Source organism: Cydia splendana, chromosome Z (genome assembly GCF_910591565.1).
Source record: "Cydia splendana chromosome Z, ilCydSple1.2, whole genome shotgun sequence".
In the NCBI taxonomy this organism is placed as follows: Eukaryota; Metazoa; Arthropoda; class Insecta; order Lepidoptera; family Tortricidae; genus Cydia; species Cydia splendana.
In genome coordinates this window covers 23,103,359-23,125,474 of record NC_085987.1, presented here as the reverse complement: position 1 = coordinate 23,125,474, position 22,116 = coordinate 23,103,359, and the positions used below count along the sequence as shown (strand labels likewise).

The 22,116-nt window shown below is 40.5% G+C and overlaps 1 long non-coding RNA gene across 1 annotated transcript in view; it reads right to left on the bottom strand.

Annotated features, from left to right (window-relative positions):
- The window catches only part of LOC134804925 (uncharacterized), a 92,224-nt gene extending 72,502 nt beyond the window's left edge, over positions 1-19,722 (bottom strand). Inside the window, exon 1 of the long non-coding RNA XR_010146184.1 lies at positions 19,315-19,722. This is a non-coding gene — a long non-coding RNA (uncharacterized LOC134804925). The remainder of the gene's footprint in view (positions 1-19,314) is intronic.
- Positions 19,723-22,116: the final 2,394 nt, after the last annotated feature.

Here is a 22,116-nt window from a genome sequence, read left to right as displayed (position 1 = left end):
TCGTTATATGTATATGCACCTACTTAGTCGGCCCATAAGTTCTGTCACTGGACAATAACTAAAAATTTCGGACACGTTTTCAGAGACATTTACGATGCCGGGTCAAATTTTTGAATTTTAAATCTTGACAGATTTATTCATGTTATACGTACACCTATCTTGTACACTTAAGACTAGTAGATTGCACATGTGTGTAGAAGAAAGAAAAAATAACATTAAAGCTAACGAAGTACGAATTGCGACAAACCCCGCTCAGAAACAGAAACTGTTGGCATTGCGGACGAGTTATCAATTCCGTAAAATAGTACTATGCCTTATGGGAAACTGTCGAAGAGATAGTTCAGATTCGGAAACCACTACCAACTTTTAGTATGTTGTTGGGCATGGCATTGGGTCTCCAAAACTGCCGGGAGACAGTGGCGCCGGCCATCTACTTCCGCGGAATGACGTCATCAAAATGACTCCCGCTTCGTTGCGAAAATTGCACATTGCACCCAAACTATGCATGGCACATACACGTGTGTGGTATTAAATGAAAGGCAATGAAATATACTATGTTTAATTTATACACCGTGTACCAAATTATACAAAAGTTCACGAGAAATTTACAAAGAAATAAAAATTATGTAAAAAAATATTCGATTATTTGGGTTTTACAACCAAACCAAAAGTCGGACGTTAAAGCAATGTACTACAATATTAAAGATCACGTCTCAAGCCTTACCCTGATACCAATAAAATCAAAATTTGACCAAAGTTGTGGAAATTATGCATAAAAATGTAGGTATTCGCCAGTACAAATGCATTAAAGTTAAAAAAATCCAAATTGGTCAAGGATAATCTGCATAAGCTTCTAGTATGTTATTAGCAATGTGACCTGGATTCTAAAATTGCCGAGAGAGCAGATCTATTGTCTATGAGTGAGAAATAATGACCTCATACAAATAATCACTGCCGAAATTCGCAAAATATATATTATAGCTATACCATAAGCCACACATACACGTGTGTTACATGTAATGAAAGGTTATCAAATGTGTTATAATTAACCTAAACATTATTTGCAAAAATATTGTATGGTTTAAGAGCTAGATACAAAGAAATACCACTTTTTATGAAAAACGTAGGTGTATATCGATTTTATAGCCAAACTAAAAATGTTGCGTATAATATTAAAGAAACTAGTTATTCAACTATACATCGTAACTTAAATTTTAAATTTCCGATAAAAACTGTGGAAGTTGTAGAAAAAAAACTAAAGCGCGCCAACAATTCTACCTTAATGCGCTCATATTATGCAAAGAATAGTTCTAATTATTGAATTTTAAATGAAACAGCAGTACATAAAATACATGAAAATGACATTTTAGACTGGAATCTTAATTTATAAATTGAATTTGCTTGATAAACAAGCAAAAAAACTGTTTCTGTAAGTACCTAATCTCCTCCTTTGAAAATCAGTTAAAATGTGGCTTTTGTCACCTGGGCTAAAAAGACGAATGAATTGACACCTTATTTATCAAAATCAGTTCAGTAGTTTCATGCAAAGAGTACATGCACGCATAGAGAGCAAATTCTGCCGTAGTCGGGCAAAAGATTAGAATAGAATAGAATAGAATAGAAAAACGTTTATTGCAAAAACCATCTATACATACAGCACCATAAACATTTTTAAAGAAAGAAGATCTTATACACTAAACATTTAAATCTACTTGTAGCTTATACTAACATGCAATAATTACAGTATTGATGCTGCTATAGAGGCTGCAAATGGACACCACTCAGCATATGCTATAACATATAATATGCTACAGCGCTGGTCTTCTTCCGTGGAGCCCAGTGTCACGTATGTCAGTTATAGCTCAGAACAGTAACAAAATGTGATTTAGCAACTAATATTTAACACAAATTAGAAACTTACGCATGGAATTTTTTAAAAGTTATTAGTTAAATATATAGTGGAGCATGTCATAAAAAGGCAATTCTAATAAATACTTAAATTAAATTTATAATATAAAATAACCAAAGTTAGTATGTAGTGAATAGGTTTTTAGAAAAGTCATCGATCGAGGGTTCTAACTAACAAAAATATCGGTTATGCACAATATCACGCCGGAAAAAAGTAAAATGCCTATGAAATGATCTAACTAAGATGCGCGGAACGCGAGGAACACGGCAGGTGCAAGCTGAAAAGATATTGTTTGAATTTAAGTTTAGAAGTGAATAACGTTTTAGAGTTACGTATTGGAGATTAAAATTAATTAGATCTATTTCTCTAACGTGAAACCCTCAGGTCGTAGCTGTTAGGAACCTAGCAGGCATCTTATGGAGCAAGATGCCTTATGGAGGCTTCGAATGACCAGAGGGCTGACCTGTACCTATTTCAGAGGATCAGAGGGAAAATGCTGCCAGCCTTCTCAGGAAACTCTTGCAACACTCAAGATTCCACTTTTCGAACTACTCGCTACGCTTGTAGTTAAATTTTGCTTTTATATACCTAAGGCTAATCGAGGCTTAAATATATAAGGTGCTAACAAATTAGTCACGGATATTTTTACAGCTGATAGTACTCGGTTCTCGGAGTACATTTAAGTATGAAACATCATTGGTTTTGTTATGTTTTTTTGGAGAAAACTAGGAAACAAATTTGCTACGTTAAAACACCCTGTTAATAAGATAATTAAATGAGACCTCTTTAGACATTCTAGAACCTTATTAAACTTGACGTGACGTGACATGACAGACAGTGTTAAACATCTTGACAAGTACATAATAGGGGTGATTATTTTAAAAATTAATCAATATATATAATAAAAGAAAGTCTACAACGTGCGTGCTGCTAAAACTCAGAAATGAGTCCCGATACGATCAAGGAAGCTATATGGGGTGGTAGCCCTCTATCTCCCGTCCATGAACAAGTTTTCCGTTTTTACCTTAAGGGTGTGCTTTTGAAGATATAAGGGCTGAAAGTTTCGCCCTCTGAAACCCAGAAGCAGTTGTTTTTGTTTTTGAATTTTGGACCTTAACTTAATAAAGGAAAGTTCAGAATAGATCGTGAAATATATACCTACAACAATTTGTACCTGGTGAGGTGTCTCGGGTCTCGGAGGCTTGATATTTCTAGAACAGTCCAGAACATTCGAGAGTATTCGAGAGCACTCCACAGCATATCAGAACATTCTGGAATGTTGGCTAATATTCGATAACATTCTAGATCGTTGTGAACATTCCAGAACACTTTCGAATGTTGTGGAATATTCTGGATTATTCGATGCCGTCTCGGAGACTAGACATTTCTGGAACAGTCCAGACCATTTGAGAGTGTTCGAGAACATTCCACAGCATATCAGAACATTCTGGAATGTTAGCGAATATTCGAGAACATTCTAGATCATTGTGAACATTCCAGAACACTTTCGAATGTTGTGGAATATTCTGGATTATTCGATGCCGTCTCGGAGGCTAGACATTTCTGGACAGTCCAGACCATTTGAGAATATTCGAGAGCATTCCACAGCATATCAGAACATTCTGGAATGTTGGCGAATATTCGAGAAGATTCTAGCTCAATGTGAACATTCCAGAACACTTTCGAATGTTGTGGAATATTCTGGAACATTCGAAGCAGTCTCGAGTATCGGAGGATAGACATTTCTCGAACAGTCCAGGCCATTCGAGAATATTCGAGAGCATTCCACAGCATTTTAGAACATTCTGGAATGTTGTCGAATATTCGAGAACATTCTAGATCATTGTGGAACATTCCAGAACACTTTCGAATGTTGTGGAATATTGTGGATCATTCGAAGCCGTCACGGGTATCGGAGGCTAGACATTTCTAGAACATTCCAGACCATTCGAGAGTATTTGAGAGCATTCCACAGCATTTCAGAACATTCTATCAGAATGTTGTCGATTATCGAGAACATTGCAGATCATAGTGGAATATTCTGGACCATTCGAAGGTTTTTTGTAGGATCATAGAGATGCATTTATTTTTTTATCTTTTGTTCTAATAAAAAAATATTATCGTTAGAGCATTTCTGAGAAGTAACCCTACGTGGGATTTCAGGGTTTGTCCAATGGCTAAGGTCACCCTGTATAGTGTATAGGTATTGTAGTTAGAAAAAAAATTTAAAGTTTATCCTTTTATTACAACCACCACACAATTCTCATGTCAGCTCCTTGAGCGAAGCCGGGTACCTCAGCTAGTTACAGTTAAAAGTTAATTGTTTTAATGTAATGTATTATCTCTTAAAATATCCGTGACTAATTTGTTAGCACCTTATATATGTTATGTTATAAGCCTCGATAAGGCAATTTATATTAGGCATGTACCTACTTACTGGCATGTAACTTTACATTTCTATAATACGAGTATTTGTAGCGTTAGGCCATGATGACAAGAGTCTATTTCATATTAATATTTTTACTCGACTACGGCAGGAACTGCTGTCTACGTATGTAGGTGTGTATTGTTTACATGAAACTACTGCAAACTGATATTGATAAAAGAGGTGACAATTCAGTAGTCTTTGTAGCCCAGGTAACAAAAGCCACATTTTAACCGACTTTCAAAGGAGGAGATTAGGTACTTACAGAAACAGTTTTATTGCTTGTTTATCAAGCAAATTCAATTTATAAATTAAGATTCCAGTCTAAAATGTCGTTTTCATGTATTTTATGTACTGCTGTTTCATTTAATATTCAATAATTAGAACTATTCTTTGCATAATATGAGCGCATTAAGGTAGAATTGTTGGCGCGCTTTAGTTTTTTTTCTACAACTTCCACAGTTTTTATCGGAAATTTAAAATTTAAGTTACGATGTATAGTTGAATAACTAGTTTCTTTAATATTATACGCAACATTTTTAGTTTGGCTATAAAATCGATATACACCTACGTTTTTCATAAAAAAGTGGTATTTCTTTGTTTCTAGCTCTTAAACCATACAATATTTTTGCAATCAACGTTTAGGCCAATTATAATACATTTAATAACCTTTCATTACATGTAACACACGTGTATGTGTGACTCATGGTATAGCTATAATTTACATTTTGTGAATTACGGCAGTGATTATTTGTATGACGTCATTATTTATCACTCATAGACAATAGAGATGGTCTCCCGGCAGTTTTAGAATCCAGGTCACATTGCTAATAATATACTTGAAGCTTATGCAGATTATCCTGAAAATGACCAATTTGGATTTTTTTAAATTTAATGCATTTGTACTGGCGAATACCTACATTTTGATGCATAGTTTCCACAATTTTGGTCAAATTTTGATTTTATTGGTATCACGGTAAGGCTTGAGACGTCATCTTTAATATTGTAGTACATTGTTTTAACGTCCGACTTTTGGTTTGGCTGTAAAACCCAAATAATCGAATATTTTTTTACATAATTTTTATTTCTTTGTAAATTTCTCGTGAACTTTTGTATAATTTGGTACACGGTGTATAAATTAAATATAGTATATTTCATTGGCTTTCATTTAATACCCGTGTATGTGCCATGCATAGTTTGGGTGCAATGTGCAATTTTCGCAACGAAGCGGGAGTCATTTTGATGACGTCATTCCGCTGAAGTAGATGGCCGGCGCCACTGTCTCTCGGCAGTTCTGGAGACCCAATGCCATGCCCAACAACATACTAAAAGTTGGCAGCGGTTTCCGAATATGAACTATATTCCCATAAGGCAGTGCACTAAAAAGAGTATTCATTTGAATCATTTGTACATTCACGCCTCATACATGAAAAAATGTGACCCAAAACTTGAAAAAAAATTTTTCCAGTGCCTCACGTTCATACAAATAAAAAAAATATTCATACAAAAATGTGACGATCTGGAAAGGAAATCTTGGCACACATTTTTTCATGTATGCGGCGTGAACGTACAAATGATTCTGAGTAAAATGAGCCCAAGAAGTCAATATTTTGAAGACATGAATGAAATGTACATTTTTTTTGGAAAACGCTCAGTTCCCAGTTTCCTCTCTGATATTAAATTACTAACCTACCCTAACCTTTTTTTTATACAGGGGAAATGCGTTACGCATACCACCCGGGCGCGGGGATGGACCCGGGATGGTTACGTGGGACTCCCACGTGAGTCCGGTCTACCCACTAAAACCACCTGTCTGTCGCCTCGGTGCCTTTGGGGCGGAGTCACGGGCACGCGGCGTCACTCATCCGCAACCCCACCAGCAGCTGCCCATTAGGACCCATCACCGGGTAAAAACGCCCGAAACCAGCATTAAGGGCGTATCCGAACACTTGACACACCCTCCAACCCGAGGACCTCTTTCCTATGGGTGACAGACGCCCCCGTGTCTGCCACCCGGAGGTCTATACTAAGGTAGCAAGCGTCTGTCGTGCGCAGCACGCCTGCGTCTCGTTCTACGACGGCGCATTGGGTCAGCCTCAGCCTGGATCGGGACGCTCGCGCTCCGCCGCCTCTTTTTCGGCCATGACGTGCTCTGAAAAATCCAGCATCGACTGCCACACCTCTTCAGTGGACAGCATAGCCTGCACTAGGCTGGCAACGACAGATCTTGCCCAACTCGGGCAATCATCTCTCTTTCAACGCCACAGACCGGGCACTCAGCCAATGTGTGCTGGACCGAGTCTTCACGTGCTCCGCACTCGTGACATTCCGGGGTGTGCTCCCTTTTCGCTTGTTCGTGCAGGTACTTGCCAAAATAACCATGCCCTGACAATACCTGTGTGAGCCGGAATGTGAGGACCCCAAAATCCCTTTCAATCCATTCATGAAGAACAGGTTGGATTGCCTCTATCTCTATCGTGCGGACGCCCGCACTCGGCCGAACCTATTTTTTTTTTGTTAAGGAGGGGAAAAATATAATTACGCATACCACTCGGGTGCGGGGATGGACCCGAGTGGTTATGTGGGACTCCTTGTTTTGGGCTAATGGGACCCCAAGTCTACCCACTAAACAACCTCCTGCCCCCCGTCTACCGCCATTGTGTTGTAGCGGTGGTTTGCGGACCATCGCCTCCGGAGGCCCTTAATGGCCTCGTTTTCTTTTGGACCGTATCCAGTACGGTCACCACGTGTGTGATGGATGGCAGGCGTCCCCGTGCCTGTCATCCTGAGGACAACCTACGCAGGCAGGCGGCGGTCGTGTGCGACCCGTCTGCGACGAGCACGCTTGCGGCGCCGTTGGTCGGCCATTGGATCGATTTCCCTGGTGCATTCCGCCATTTCCTTCTGCTGTAGGACGTCTTCGCAGAAGGTCTTTACAGCTTGCCACAATCTGTCATTTTCGACCATGGACTTGACCACGGCCGGCAGCGACAGGTCCGGCCCCACTATGGCTATCATGTCAGAGCGCTCTGGCCCCCACACTGGGCACTCCTCTAGGGTGTGCTGTGCGGTATCGACTGCCGCGCCGAATTCGTGGCACTCGTCAGTTGGCTCTCTGCCGGCAATTTTTGCAGATATCTCCCGAAGCAGCCGTGCTCCGAGAGAATCTGGACGAGCCGGAAGGTGAGAGCGCCGTGTGGTCATTCCAGCTACTGGGACATGACTGGTCGAATCGCCGCAATTGTCCGGACTACCTCGCTTGGTCGTTCGAGCCGGTTCACCCACTCATCAATCGCCTCCAAAAGAGCTCTTCGCGCTTGGCCTCGATCTCGCGCGGTGCTGGCCAGAAATCTCAGGCCCGCGCCTCCTCACGCCAGAAGAAATTGACGCAAGGGCTCTCGCGCCGAAGTCCCACGGCAGAGATACAGCCAGCACGCATGTAGCTTCGCTAGATATTGTCCCGTAGCCACTGACCTTATCGCCATCACCCGTTGCGCTTGACGCAGTTGGGTGACGTTCTTGCTACTAAGATCACCAGCCCATACTGGGGCTCCGTACAGGGCTAGGTAGGTATAGAGCGTACGACTTCTGAGTATAGACGCCGACAAGACGCTTTCGGTCCCCCAATATTCGGGCGCAGGAGCCCGAGCGCACCAGCCACATCCAGCAGCTTCGGAGTCAGCCGCTCGAAGTGGGCCTGAAAGGACCAACGGCTGTTTAGGGTAATTCATAGATACCGCATCGTTGATGGAATGGCAATCTGGACACCCCCCCAGGATTATGTGAGCCCCGGTGCCTGGGGCACCCTACTGGGCCCTTGGAAGCAGATAGCCTCCGACTTGTTCAAAGCGACCTATAAACCTAGCCGTCTTATTTTCCCTATTATATGGGCTACGGTCGCCGTGAGACTACGGCCGAACCTAACCTAACCTAACCTTTTTTTTTATTAGGGGGGAAAATGCATTCCGCATACCACGGGGGTGCGGGGGGTGACCCGAGTGGTTATGTGGGACTCCCGTCTAGGCTAATGAAGCCCACGGTATACCCACTAAAACCCCCATATGCCGCCTCGCCGCCCAATTGGTGGGGTTACAGGAACGCTTGCGTACTCATCTGCGACCCCACCGGCGGCAGCCGCCCACGAGCGGCTCCTTCGCGAATGCCTGAAGGCCCTTCACGCTAGGCGCGCCAGATAGTTCGACGCGCCTTCCTCCTCGGCCTCCGTTCTGCACTGTAGCGGAATCCCCCCCCGCTGACGCTGATGAGGACGATGACGGCGACTGAGAGGGGGATGACGACGATGACGGCGACTGAGAGGAGGATGATGACCGATGAGTGATACTGTCACTTACGGCCGGAGCTGCCTCACCAGACCGCATGGGTTCATCACCGCCCCTTTCTGAACTGCCTGCCGGAGTCTTATCACTGGCCTGCATAACCACGCCGACCATCTTTTATGTTAGGTCAGGTTATATACAATACAATATTCATTTAAGTAATTTAAGCAACTTACATTATTTAAAAAAATATATTACTAATCATGATAAGTTAATTAATTTTCTTAAGTTATTATTAATCATTAATTTTCTTATTTAATATTTGTTCTTAGACAAGTTAATCAATACTTCATTAACATATGATAAGTTAACAAATATATATTGATTTAGTTAGAATTATATTTATACTTAGAATTGGTAACTATAATATTCGGTTACTAAATGTACATTTACTTAGCTTTATACCCATATTCTCAGTTGTAGGGAGATTGGCGGCCTGTACCGTACAGGACCTCTCGCCCATAAAATATATAGTATATAAAAAAAAACCTAACCTAACTATAGAAAATATTTTTCGCAATTTGATGTAAAGCTTGTCCACGAAAAAAAGTGGTCGGTGTTATAACGACAAATTAGAAAAAAAACTAAGAAAAACAATTTCATGGGCTATTTAAATTAAAGTTTCATTAGTGTTCTTTAAAATTAATAAACCTCCTGTTTAACAAATTAACACTGGTAAAATGCCCTGACTTTGCTTCGGATTCCTTCCAATAATCTCTGTACACTTTCGGTCACCTTTTTACATGTCGTATCCCACATTCTTTTGAACTGTTGCTCATTTGCCCAATAGAGCATTATTGCCCAATACCGGCCGGAGTTCTGGGCAGTTTGGTGGATTTGCTAATGTCGGTACAAAGGAGATATTATTTTCAGTTTACCATTCTAAAACAGATTTGGCATAATGTGAGGACGCTAAATCAGGCTAGAATATGACAGGCTCGGTGTGGTTTCTTATAAACGGCAATAAACGTTTTTTCAAACACTCTTTCGTGTAAATGGATTGGTTAATCGTACCCGTAGTAACAAACGATTTGCTTTTTTGACCACATGTACAGATGGCTTGCCAGACAAGGAATTTTTTTGCAAATTGATCAAGTTTTTTTGTTGTAAATATTTTATCGGCATTCCCTCTTTGATTTGCTACATAGAACTGCAAACCTGGTAATTGCTTAAAATCTGCTTTCACGTATGTTTCGTCGTCCATCAAAATACAACCAAACTTCGTCAAATATTTTGTATACAACTTTCGAGCCCGGGTTTTACATAATTTATCCTTTGTAGCATCGCGATTAGGAACTGTAGTTGCCTTGTACGATCGTAAACCTGCACGCTGCTTGATTTTTTGGACATACGATTTCGATACCTTACATTTTCTGGCGACGTCACGGACAGAGAGAGTTGGATTCTTCTTAAAATGCTCGATTACTTTTTTTGCCTTAGTTTTATCAGCAGGACCGCGTTTTCTACCCGAACCACCTTTTCTTGAAACAGACAATCTGGACTAATAATTAGCCAATACCTTTTGCACGGTTGACTTCGGAACTTTTAATAATTTGGCTAACTTTCCTTGCGATATACCGACATTTTGGATGTAGGTGTACACGATCTTTTTTCGGATGTCCAGTTGGCTAGACGACATTTTATAAATGTTACGAATTTATAAACTCCAAATAGCCCTAATCGATAGTTTATTCTTCCCGCTATCTAACAATCAAAGTGACAGATGTCAGTTGTCTTTTATTTTTTTTATTTTTTTTTTATTACATGCTGACCACTTTTTATCGTGGACAGACCTTATATTGAAGTAAGTTATCGCTCCGTGCGACTTCATTTTAAAAATTCCATCAGTGCCCTTGTAGCTAATACGATATGTTTCATATGCCGTGAATCGATTGATGATAGGCTAGAATACGAGCTTGTGTAGCTGTAGACTATCGATGTAGGAAATTTTCAATATATACTTTCATTTAAATTTGCTGTTTAATAATCTGTAGTTTTAAAATAAGATGTATTAGAACTTATGACCCGACTAAAGTCTATTTTTTTATTCGGTAGACTAAAATGACATTTCATAGTATGAAATGACAGATGATGTTCATACTGTGAAATGTCATTTCAGTCTACCGAATAAAAAAATAGACTTTAGGAAACTCGTTACCTAATAAACGTAGCGGCTCCGCCTCAGTGAGCTTTTAAATATAAGGTGATATTTAATTAAGTAATGCGTTGTTGGCTGTAGTCGCTAGCGTTTGCGTCATCATTTGCAGTGCATGTTTTGGTGCGAACCAGATGCACCACCCATGATAATAAAGAAACCGCAGTTTGACTTCTAATCCTGGTAGTAGTGTTTCTAGGCTTCATATGTGCTGAATTCATTTGACCCATTCTGAAGTAAAAACCAAATATTAAAATATATTTTTTTAACTCCTCTTCGCGCTTATCCTCTCGATTTCGTTGAGATAAATTGTTAGAAGCTCGTGGTTACTTAACTTTGCTCTTCTCATACGCGATAGGTATGCAATTAAATTAATTAATTATTGTGGCCGAAGCTTTACGACAATATAAGTAGAGAAATATATCCACCACCACTGGGCGTAGGACGATTTTACGTGATTTTGATCGTGTCGCTGACAATCAGCCCACTGTACCACGAGTTGCTCAGAATGACTAACGTGGAGGAGGAGTTGTTCAACTTGCCGCTAGACTTGAAGAAAGAGTGCTGCGATATTTAGAACGCAATCCAAGAGCAAGTTCGAGATCAGCGGGTCGACATTTTGGAATAAGTCATACCCAAGTACTAAATTTATTAAAATTTTAAGTCAGGCAACAAGGCCCATATTACAAAATTAAATACCTTACAGACTAACATACATATATTTTATAAACTTAAAAACTAAACACTATTTATGCGACAAAACGGCGTGGCTCCGTTGAATCGGCTGTTCTTGTGTCTAAAGCTTTACTGCCTAGAGACTGCCCTATCGACGAAGCCTACAGTCGGCAGCTTTTACAAAAACCAATGGAAGATCGAAGCATGTTATTTGGAGCGATGAAAACTTATTTACTCGCAACGGTATGCGGAACAGACGAAACGAATATGGTGTATTTATGCCGAAGAGAATCTTTTCGCTTACCAATTTATATGTCACCAGTATCTGGGCGGTATTTTACAGGGAATATATTACAGGACATGTGTTTTTGCCTCCAACTTTAACAGAGATGGATACATTGTTCTTATAAACACCTAGCTTGACGCTTACCTCGACCGCTGGCTGAAAGGCAACGCACTTGTTTTTAACAAGATGTTGCACAAGCTCATTCTGCACAAAATGAAATTAAACAATGAGTTTGAGGATCAATGGATAGGCCGGTTTGGGCCGCCCCGCTGGCCACCCAGTTCTCTGGACCTAACTTTAGATTTCTTCCTGTGGGGCTGTGTAAAAGATACCTAGTGTGTACAAAAACTGAATGTGAAAGTGGAAACGAAATGAAACAAAGGTTAATTGCGGCCTTTGACAATCCGCCTTGGATAAATGATGAATGTATCGACATACTCGGGCAAATGCATTATAAAATACGGAAGAACATTTGAACCCCGTACTTATGTAAAGATAGTGTTGAATATGGCAATAAGAAATGAAGTAATTGATAGTAATATTTTCTCCTTTAATTTATATGATTTATTTGACATTTTTGCATAGGTACTTACACATCAGTGTTATTATATACAAAAAACATATATACATTTGAACCCCGTACTTATGTAAAGATAGTGTTGAATATGGCAATAAGAAATAAAGTAATTGTTGTTGTTGTTGTTGTTGTTGTTGTCTGTCCTAGGGCACCCCGGAGGTGCATAGGGCCTCCACAAGATCCTTCCACGCCTTCCTGTCTTGAGCAACCGTCTTGGCCTCGTTCCAGCTCAGTCCTACGGCTGTCAGCTGGTTCTCTACGCTGCGCCTCCAGGTGTGTACAGGGCGTTTGCGGGCTCGCTTCCCGCCCTGAGGCCGCCACTCGAACGCGATACTGGCGTTGTTCGTATCTCCTCTTCGCAGGGTATGACCGATCCATCTCCACTTCCGCAGCGCTACTTCTTGGACGATCGGAGGTTGTCGGCACATACTCCACAAATCCTCATTTCTTATAGTCTTCGGCCAGAATATGCGGAGGATCGACCGGAGGGACTTATTGACAAACACTTGTAGCTTGTGTGTCAGCCCTTTTGTCACTCTCCACGTCTCACAGCCGAAGAGCAGCACGGACTTGACGATGGATTCGAAGAGGGAAATTTTTACGCGGCGAGTGAGAACGTTTGAGTCCCAGACAGGCTTGAGTTGAGCAAATGCAGCTTTTGCCTTCTTGATTCTGCTCTCGACGTCTTCGTCTGCACCTCCCCGACATGTTAGTGTACTGCCGAGATATACAAACTTGGAGACTGATTCAAGGCGATCGTTTTTGAGCAATAAAGGATCCGTACAATCTGATTTTACTCGCATGTTGACAGTCTTCCGTCGGTTGATTCGCAGGCCCATGGCTTCAGCTTCCTCTTGAAGGCTCTCAAGTTTCGCTTTAAGATGGGCTAACGATGGCGAAATCAGCACGATGTCATCGGCGTAATCAAGATCATCCAGTTCCTTAGTACCCCAGTTAATGCCTCTTGGTGTTACGATCACTTTCCTCATCACGTCGTCGAGAAGAATTATGAATAACAGCGGTGACAGGAGGCATCCTTGCTTCACACCGGCAGTTACACTTATAGGCGCTCCCATTTCCTTTTCATGTATCACCCTGCATGAGCTCCCTTCGTACAAGGAGCGGATTATGCGGATGATACACTCGGGTATACCCCTGCGACGAAGGCTGGACCACAGCGCGCTCCACTTCACGGTGTCGAAGGCTTTCTCAAAGTCCACAAAGGCTAGGAACAGCTCCGACTGCCATTCGACACATTGTTCAATAAGGATGCGTAGGGTATTGGTGTGGTCTGTGCAGGAGCGACCAGGGCGGAAACCTGCTTGCTCGTCTCTCAGCGTCTCTGCCACTCTTGGAGCAATGCGATTTAGCAGAATCTTAGCTAGTACTTTTGCGGCAGTAGGTAGGAGCGTTATGCAGCGCCAGTTATCGCATTGCGATAGATCCCCCTTCTTTGGGACTTTCACCAGGAGACCTTGCTTCCACTCATCGGGTACTCGTCCAGCTTCCCAGATACGGGTCAATAGGGGAAACAGCAGAGTTGCAGACGTCGCAGTATCGACCTTTAACATGTCTACGTGGATGTTGTCAATGCCCGGCGCTCTCCCTGGTTTCAGGGACTTCACCGCTACCAACACTTCTTCGAAGGAGGGTGGTGCCGTCGGCACACGCAAAAGCTCGTCTGGGAGGTCGGTACTGGAATGCTGACTGTCTGGGGATTGGGCTTGCTCCAGCAGGCTCGAGAAGTGCTCGGTCCACCTTTTCAGCTGCTTGCTCGAAGTACACAGGAGACTGCCGTCTTTACCTTTCAGCGGTTTCTTCGCTGCACGTGTCCGACGGCCGCTAAGTCGGCGCGTGACGTCGTACAGCTCGCGCATGTCGCTGCGGCGTGCGGCGGTGTTGGCGCGCTCCGCCAGCTCGTCTGCGGCTCTGCGGCGGTCTCTGCGCGCGAGTTTCCTGATCCTCGAACGGAGAGTGCTGTATCGATCCTGGAGACTGGATGTTTCTGGTTCGGCAGAAGATTGTATCTGCATATTTATTCGGTGCCTATCTTCTATAAGTTGCCATAACTCTGCCGACATCCAGCTCTCCCTTGTCGGGAGTGAGTATCCGAGCACCCCCTCACCGGCTCTCGTATACACGGTGCGAATGCGGTCCCAGGTTTCGTCCAACTGCTCATCTTCAAGTTCCTCTAGAAGGTCGTACTGATTCCTGAGACAAAGGCGAAACTTCTCCCGCCATTCTGGGTTCCGGAGTTTTCGTACTTCGAAACTTTTAGAGATCTTCTCGGACTTGCGGTGTGGGATCGCCAGTTTGAGACGCACTTCAGCGACGACTAGGTGGTGGTCACTGTCCACGTCGGCTCCACGGCGGTTCCGCACGTCCAGCAATGAGGACCTCCAAGTACGGCTGATCGCAACATGGTCAATTTGGTTGCGCGTTACGCCGTCGGGGGAATTCCACGTAGTCTTGTGGCACTCCTTGTGCTTGAATAGTGTGCCACCCACTACGAGGCTCCTTGCCGAACACAGCTCGCCGAAAAGTTCTCCGTTCTCGTTTATGTTTCCGGTGGCTCCATGCGGGCCCATGTAGTGCTCTCTTCCCTCACCGTCGCTGCCCAACTTCGCGTTGAAGTCGCCCATCAAAATCACAATGTCTTGTTTGCGAACGCTTCTGAGTGTGGCCTCAAGTTGACCATAAAAGGCGGCTTTCGACTCGTCAGTGGCGTCGTTCGTCGGAGCGTAACACTGTACGACGCTGATCTTACGGGCCCGAGAGTCAAACCGCGCCAAAATGATGCGCTCCGAAATCGGCTTCCAGTTCAGCAGGCTTTTCTTAGCACAGCGGCTGAGGAGAAGACCAACTCCATATTCCCGGCGTGCGCTCTCGTCTTCCTTGCCGCTAAACAGTAGTGTGGTGCCAAAATCTGCCTCTACTTCGCCAAACCCGTTCCATCTCGTCTCGCTCAATCCTAAGATGTGGACGCTGTAGTCCCTCATTACTTTAGCTACCTGGGGCAGCCTTTCAGGTCGAGCCATGGTTCTGACATTCCAGCATCCAATCCGTGTCCGTTGTTTCATGCCAAGGGTCGTCGTTAAAAAGGGGGTCCGGTTTCTTTCTTCTTGTGTAGGTAGGTGTAATAAAGTAATTGATAGTAATATTTTCTCCTTTAATTCATATGATTTATTTGACATTTTTGCATAGGTACCAGTCGCGGCGTGTCCATAAAAGCCGATTCCCACCGGCTTGCCTGTTTTTGGACGTTTGAGCCTTAAACTAATAACGCATAGACGGATAGTCTCCATACGGCTAACCTGCCAAAAGTGAAGCCGAAACACGATCGATGTGTGCGTGGAACGCTCGTGTTTTACGCTCAGCAAACACACACATATATACAAAATATGTTGCCAGTATTCATTTACTTCTCTCAAAGTAGGGGAATTTTAACAACATCACACTTGGTTATTAATAATTTGGAAGTGTGTAGATTCGATTTTGTAGCAAAAGCTTTTTGTTTATTTTGGGATTTGTTGCATTTCTGTACTTTGTGAAATAAGGATTAAATAAATAGCTGATAAGTTTTTACTATTTTTATTTATTTAACAAATGTGCATAAAATAATAAGAATAAATTTAAATAGGACAGAGCATATTCGACTGTGTTTAGTCCGTTTCCAATGTTTCCATATTGCGTCATTCCGATTTAGTCTATTTTTTTCCTTCCATCTCGCAGACAGAAGTAGATCAGTCAGAAAACTGAAACGAACATGACACAAAATAAAAATAAGAAAAAAGTAAATACTTACCTAAATAATTAACTTAATTATAATTTTCTATAATTATACAATGAAATTTAATGGAGCGTATTTATTTTAGAATGTAGACGTCATGTCCCATTTGGAGGAAAAAATATTCACTACACTGGCAACATTTAGAAGAAATGGCGGCTGACGAAAATTTGGATTTTTGTATTTACGATTATGTAAAAATATCACATTAAACTCGATACTTACGCGTGAAATGTAATATTAAGCGGTTTGTATTTATTATATGATGTGTTGTGACACCCATTCACTGTACAAACAACCATCTTTCCTGTAGTTTTTGATTTTTAAACGGGAGGTGTACACACACCGATTTGACTTTGAGTACTGCGAGGGCCGTTCGAATACGATGATGCGAGTGTGACGTGACGTCGCACTTGAAATGGCTTCACTGGGGGTGTACGAACTAGGAATCTATGCCTTATAAATCTATGGTTTGAGCAGAGTTGTAAAGGAAATATGTAAGCCAAATTAGACCCGGCTTGCCTATGGATATGTCTGACGCGCCGCCACTGATAGGTACACATCAGTGCTATCACATATGTCAACACTCGGAAATAAGCGTTGTCACCACAGTTAAATAGTAGTGAATTACTGTATATCACTTAAGACGATAGGTAAGCCCAATGCCCTTGAGCGTCTGGGCGGAGCTAAGCGCTCTGTACCCGCACCACCCGCTTACCCCGCTCACTGCGATCGTACGTGAATTTAGTATCGCTGCACCGCCACGAGGTTCAAAGAATAAGATACAGCCCAGAGGCGCGCAGTTGGCGCTATACTCGTATATCTTTTGTTTTCAAACATGATGATGTATGAGTAGATCATGCATTTAGTGGAGGTCGTAAATTACATTTCACGGTTAATACGACAAATATAAATAAATCATTGTTATAAATAATTTATAACAATGATTGTCAAAGAGAACTAAGTTTACTGATTTTTAACCTGCGTTTTATTGGTTTACCTTTGTAACTTTCTTAATACATGTGATGTTGCATAAGCAACATGGACATAAGTCCATGGGCGACGATGACCGCTTCCCAACAGGCGGCTCATTTGCTGACTAGCACAAAAAAAAACATTTCTCGAAAGATGATATTTATAATATTTACACATAGCCGGGATATCCCTATTATAATTATGCCTGCCGAGTATGATATTAAACAGACAGCAAAGAAAGTATATTTTTTAATACAGTTGCTCAAAAAGTGCTACTTTACGTAGCTGTTTAGCGTTCGCAAAGTTGTTTTTTGCGAACTAGTGCTTTTTACTTTTCCAGCTTTTTTTAATTTAATTCTGACCGTATTCGATACGTCCACACCAAAGAGTTTGGATATTCAAAAACTTTATATATTTTTATTTTGCCATTGCACATTTATTACGTACAAAAAGTATTGTTACACGATATAAAGTAAATATTTATTTGTTATTATAGAAATAAAACGTTATAAAATACGATATTTCACTAAAAAACTTTTTTATTATTTGGCTGAATGGAACTATATATTATCATTGCCACGTTGGCGTTTGTCGTTAACAGAAAAAATGAAAAATTATAAAGTAAAACCGGCGCCCGCCATTTTCAGTTGAAATTTAGTTGTATCAAAATAATTATCTTAAATTGCAACTGTAAGAGTGTGTTTGTATTAAATGAGTTATTGTGATTAATTTAGGCAATGTAAATCAACGCTGAACGTAGTTTATAGTGCTGAATAATAGATAATATACAACATCATTCAAGTTCAAGGGAAAATTCGTAAATGTAAGTGTAATACTCATGTTACCAAAATTTGTTTTATTGTGATTTTTTTCGCAAATGTATTACAAAACTTCGTTCAATGTACGTGTGAAAGTGCTATTATTTACTTGTCCCGTGTCTTTTATTCGCCTACGGCATCGACATCTCGGGACTCGTAAATAATAACATACTTTCCACACTTGCATTGAAATGTACTATTATGAACATATAGTACATATTAAATAATATGTATGTAAGTACTTCTCTCAAAAAATGCGATGAAATACCTATAAAAGTTCAAATAAGGACTGGACGTAATGATCTAATGACAATATTTCCACGCATGTTTGAGAAAACATCATTTACTTAATAAACTAACATCATTTTAATAGGTAACAATCCTAAACATGTAAATAAGTATATGTCTCGACGACCCAGAACAGGTACGCCTGGCGAAGAATGAAGAAAGAAGAAAGAATGAGAAGAGCCGACCCCAAATGATATGGGGATGATATTCGAAGAAGAAGAATCCTAAAAATTTAATGGTTTCTGAATCAAACTATATAGTATATACCTACAACATAAATTGCCAATGTTGATTAATTAATTATTATGTTTTAGGAATCGAACTTTATTAAAAACGTAACATAAGTGGAAATATTGTCATTACGTTCGTAATAATAGGCTGCGAAATACCGTGTTGCGCGCGCTAAAGCGCGTCACAACCAAATCAACTTTCTGCAGTTATTTAATCTTTGGCCACAATAACTCCAATTTTATTGCACTTGGGCTCAGCACAAGCATGCAGAATACAAGGAAGGCACGGAGCGAGGAGCGACACAGCCTCCTCGTCTCAAAGCTAGCACACGACTGCCAGCCACGCCTTTTTCGAGCTGTATACGCACAAAATGTTGAAAAATATTCGATTTCTTAAAAAAAAATTGATTGATTAACATTATTCTACGTTGCATTTGTAGTGTCGATTAAAAAATGTATTTTAGTTTAAAAATAACTTTAATCGAATAAACCGTTTAGTAGAAATAGGCAAAGTTAGTCGCAAAACGGCCTATCGTAATGTTCCTTTATTGGAAAAATTATAAGTCACAGGAAAAAAGTCAAACGTTACAAATATTGTACATAGAACGTAGATTCATATATATTATTTTCATAATTTTTTGTTGAACCGTTAAGAAGATAAATATAGTCTAGAAAGTAGGAGTTTACGGCCCAAAACAGCGCGTAGCGCCTTAAACGATTTAATATTTCCGGGAAGGTATTCCTTTAACATACAAAATACCTCCATCAATGTTAGTAGGTATCTTGCGTGCGACTTTCAATCTGGAGGTCGCGGATTCGAACCCCGGTTCGTACCAATGAGTTTTTCGGAACTTATGTACGAAATATCATTTGATATTTACCAGTCGCTTTTCGGTGAAGGAAAACATCGTGAGGAAACCGGACTAATCCCAATAAGGCCTAGTTTACCCTCTGGGTTGGAAGGTCAGATGGCAGTCGCTTTCGTAAAAACTAGTGCCTACGCCAATTCTTGGGATTAGTTGTCAAGCGGACCCCAGGCTCCCATGAGCCGTGGCAAAATGCCGGGATAACGCGAGGAAGAAGAATGTTAGTAGGTATCTTACATTCTGCAAATTGATACCAATATCAGTCAGATAGTGCAATTACGCTAAGAGCTAGAACCACTTAAGTCCGATTAGTGAAAAAGGTGTTTTTTTGCGACGGTGAATACATATTATGAGAATTGTAAGGAGGAAATTGAACGGGCTGGTTGGGCTGGGGGTAACGGCATCAATTTTCAGCCTAACAACATCGGTTTTTTAAAGCCTAGTAACATCGCGACCTACAAGGATCAGAAGTTAAACTGCGATCTAATAATTATGCATACGACACTGTTCTACAGATCCTGTCCAGTCAAATTATTACTTAACGCAATTTGCACCCGTAAGCTGCCCATTACTTGAGTGTACCTAACAGTTAAGAAATACAAACTAACTTCCATAACAACATTCGACGCTATCGCTTTGCTGTGAAGGACAAAGACCACTTTCTTGAGTTAGATGGCCGACAGGACAATCTGACGCTATGACGCACATTCCCCCCTTCTTAGAACAAGGCTCCTCTTGATAAACGCTGTCGATCTTGTCCCCTGAAACACAAGGTACCGAAACCAAATAACCCTGTCATTTTATATGTAGTATCGCAAGTTATTTAATTACTTATAGCCAAATCCAGAGCAAGATTTTGAAAAGGAATAGAAGACATCCATTCAAGTTTTTTAAGGCGCAAAAATTATTTCACAGGGATTTGCCAATAAGACACTAATACTGCGATTGGTTTTTACAAAAATGTGAAGAGGAAAGTGACTGTAACAAAAATAATAATCGTATGAATTATTTTAAATGACTAGGTATATGCAAAAATCCTAGATTATTTCCACCCGTCAGTAGAAAGAAAGGTGTAAGTAACTTGTGACAAATAAGCGCTTAATATTTTTAATTCATAACGATAATTATTATTGTAACGCAGGGCAGCTCGTGGTGAGCTGTTGGAGAGTAGCGACCCCACGTACCCGAGTGCTCCTGGATAGTTCTGTCACCCGAAGGTGGGTGGGCAAAACAGGAGTTTTTTTGGACCCCTCTTGTGGGGCGAGTCACCGACTGCCGGAAATAAAATTGTGTACCTTTTTATTACGCAGGCGTCCGGTTTTATATCTGATAGTCCAGTAGATCTGTGCCAAATATTACAAAAAAATCGTCGTCCTAACCCAAGTAGCATTGCAAGCTGTATATAAGCTGTATTAAAGTTTATTTGTATACTATAAGCTGTACAGTTAGGCTGTACAAAGGCTGTATAAGCGCTTATACAGCCCTTATAAGTAAAAAAAGGGCCCAAATTATACAGCTTTTGGCGTTATTAGAGCTGTAGAGGAGCTGTATAAGCAATACATAAGCTGCATAATAGCTGCATTACAGCTATATTTCGGTGTAACAGGAAACCTTAACACTACAGATAATCTCTTATAAGTACGATATAAGAATATAAGTTTTAAATGAGTTATAAGAAAGAATTACAAGAGAATAATAATCATTTAAGAAACTAAAGTGTCTTAATCTTGTTCATTCGTAATATAGTAATGGCGACAATAAAGTGTTATAGTGGATGGTAAAAGTAAAAGTAAATATTATACAGGACTTGAATGGAATTTTATATTATTGGTAAGTGCGGATTATTATTTATTGTGAACCTGTGTATCTTTTCTGGCAAAATATTTACGCGCCTGCAAAATAACAAAGAGAAACCATAAGGAAAATATCAAAAATCGGTAAAGTTACGGTTTGTTTTTAAGGTTAGAGTATCAAAAATATTTATAAATATTAATTCTAAGGCTAAACAATTTATTTTAGCTGGTAATCATAACACGGCGTTAGTCTGCTAAATATTTGCAAGTATTTCTTTAATTATATTTACAAATACGTTTTTTTTTTATTGTAAAATGGCGACAATTTTTAAACAGCCTACAGGATAGTTGGAGAGCATTATAATCTTAGTAGCTGTGCTGTGTAATAAATGCAGTGTCTTTTACAGCTTTTGTAATTAAAACAGCTTTATAATAGAATATTTGTATTCGTTTGGCTGTATTTCGGTTCTCCGTACATAAGTTATAATTCTCTTTAGATCCGTATAACAAATAAAAAACCTGTACTGTAACTGTCGTTCATTAAAAACATTCGTAAAAACTAAAAAACTAAAACTAGTGCCTACGTCAAATCATGGGATTAGTTGTCAAGCGGACCCCAAGCTCTCATGAGCCGTGGCGAAATGCCGGGATAACGCGAGGAAGAAGAAGACTGTAACTGTCATATATTCCTTTAGTTTTATAATACACTTATTTTCAGAAATCATTACACTACTATACCTACTTATACGAGTGTAAAATTACGCCAAAAGATTGTTATAAGCGACTCTATCAGTAATACAGAAAAAAGCTGTACTATAGCTGCCATTTATTCATTTGGTTTTATAATACCCTTACAGACAGAAGTTTTACAACTACTATTCTTATAGGAGAGTAAGATTACGCCATAAGAAATAGCTTTAAAACGGGGTTGACAGATACATTTGTACAGCTACAAGTGCCAAGTGATACTACAATACAGCCTGTATACAGCTTTT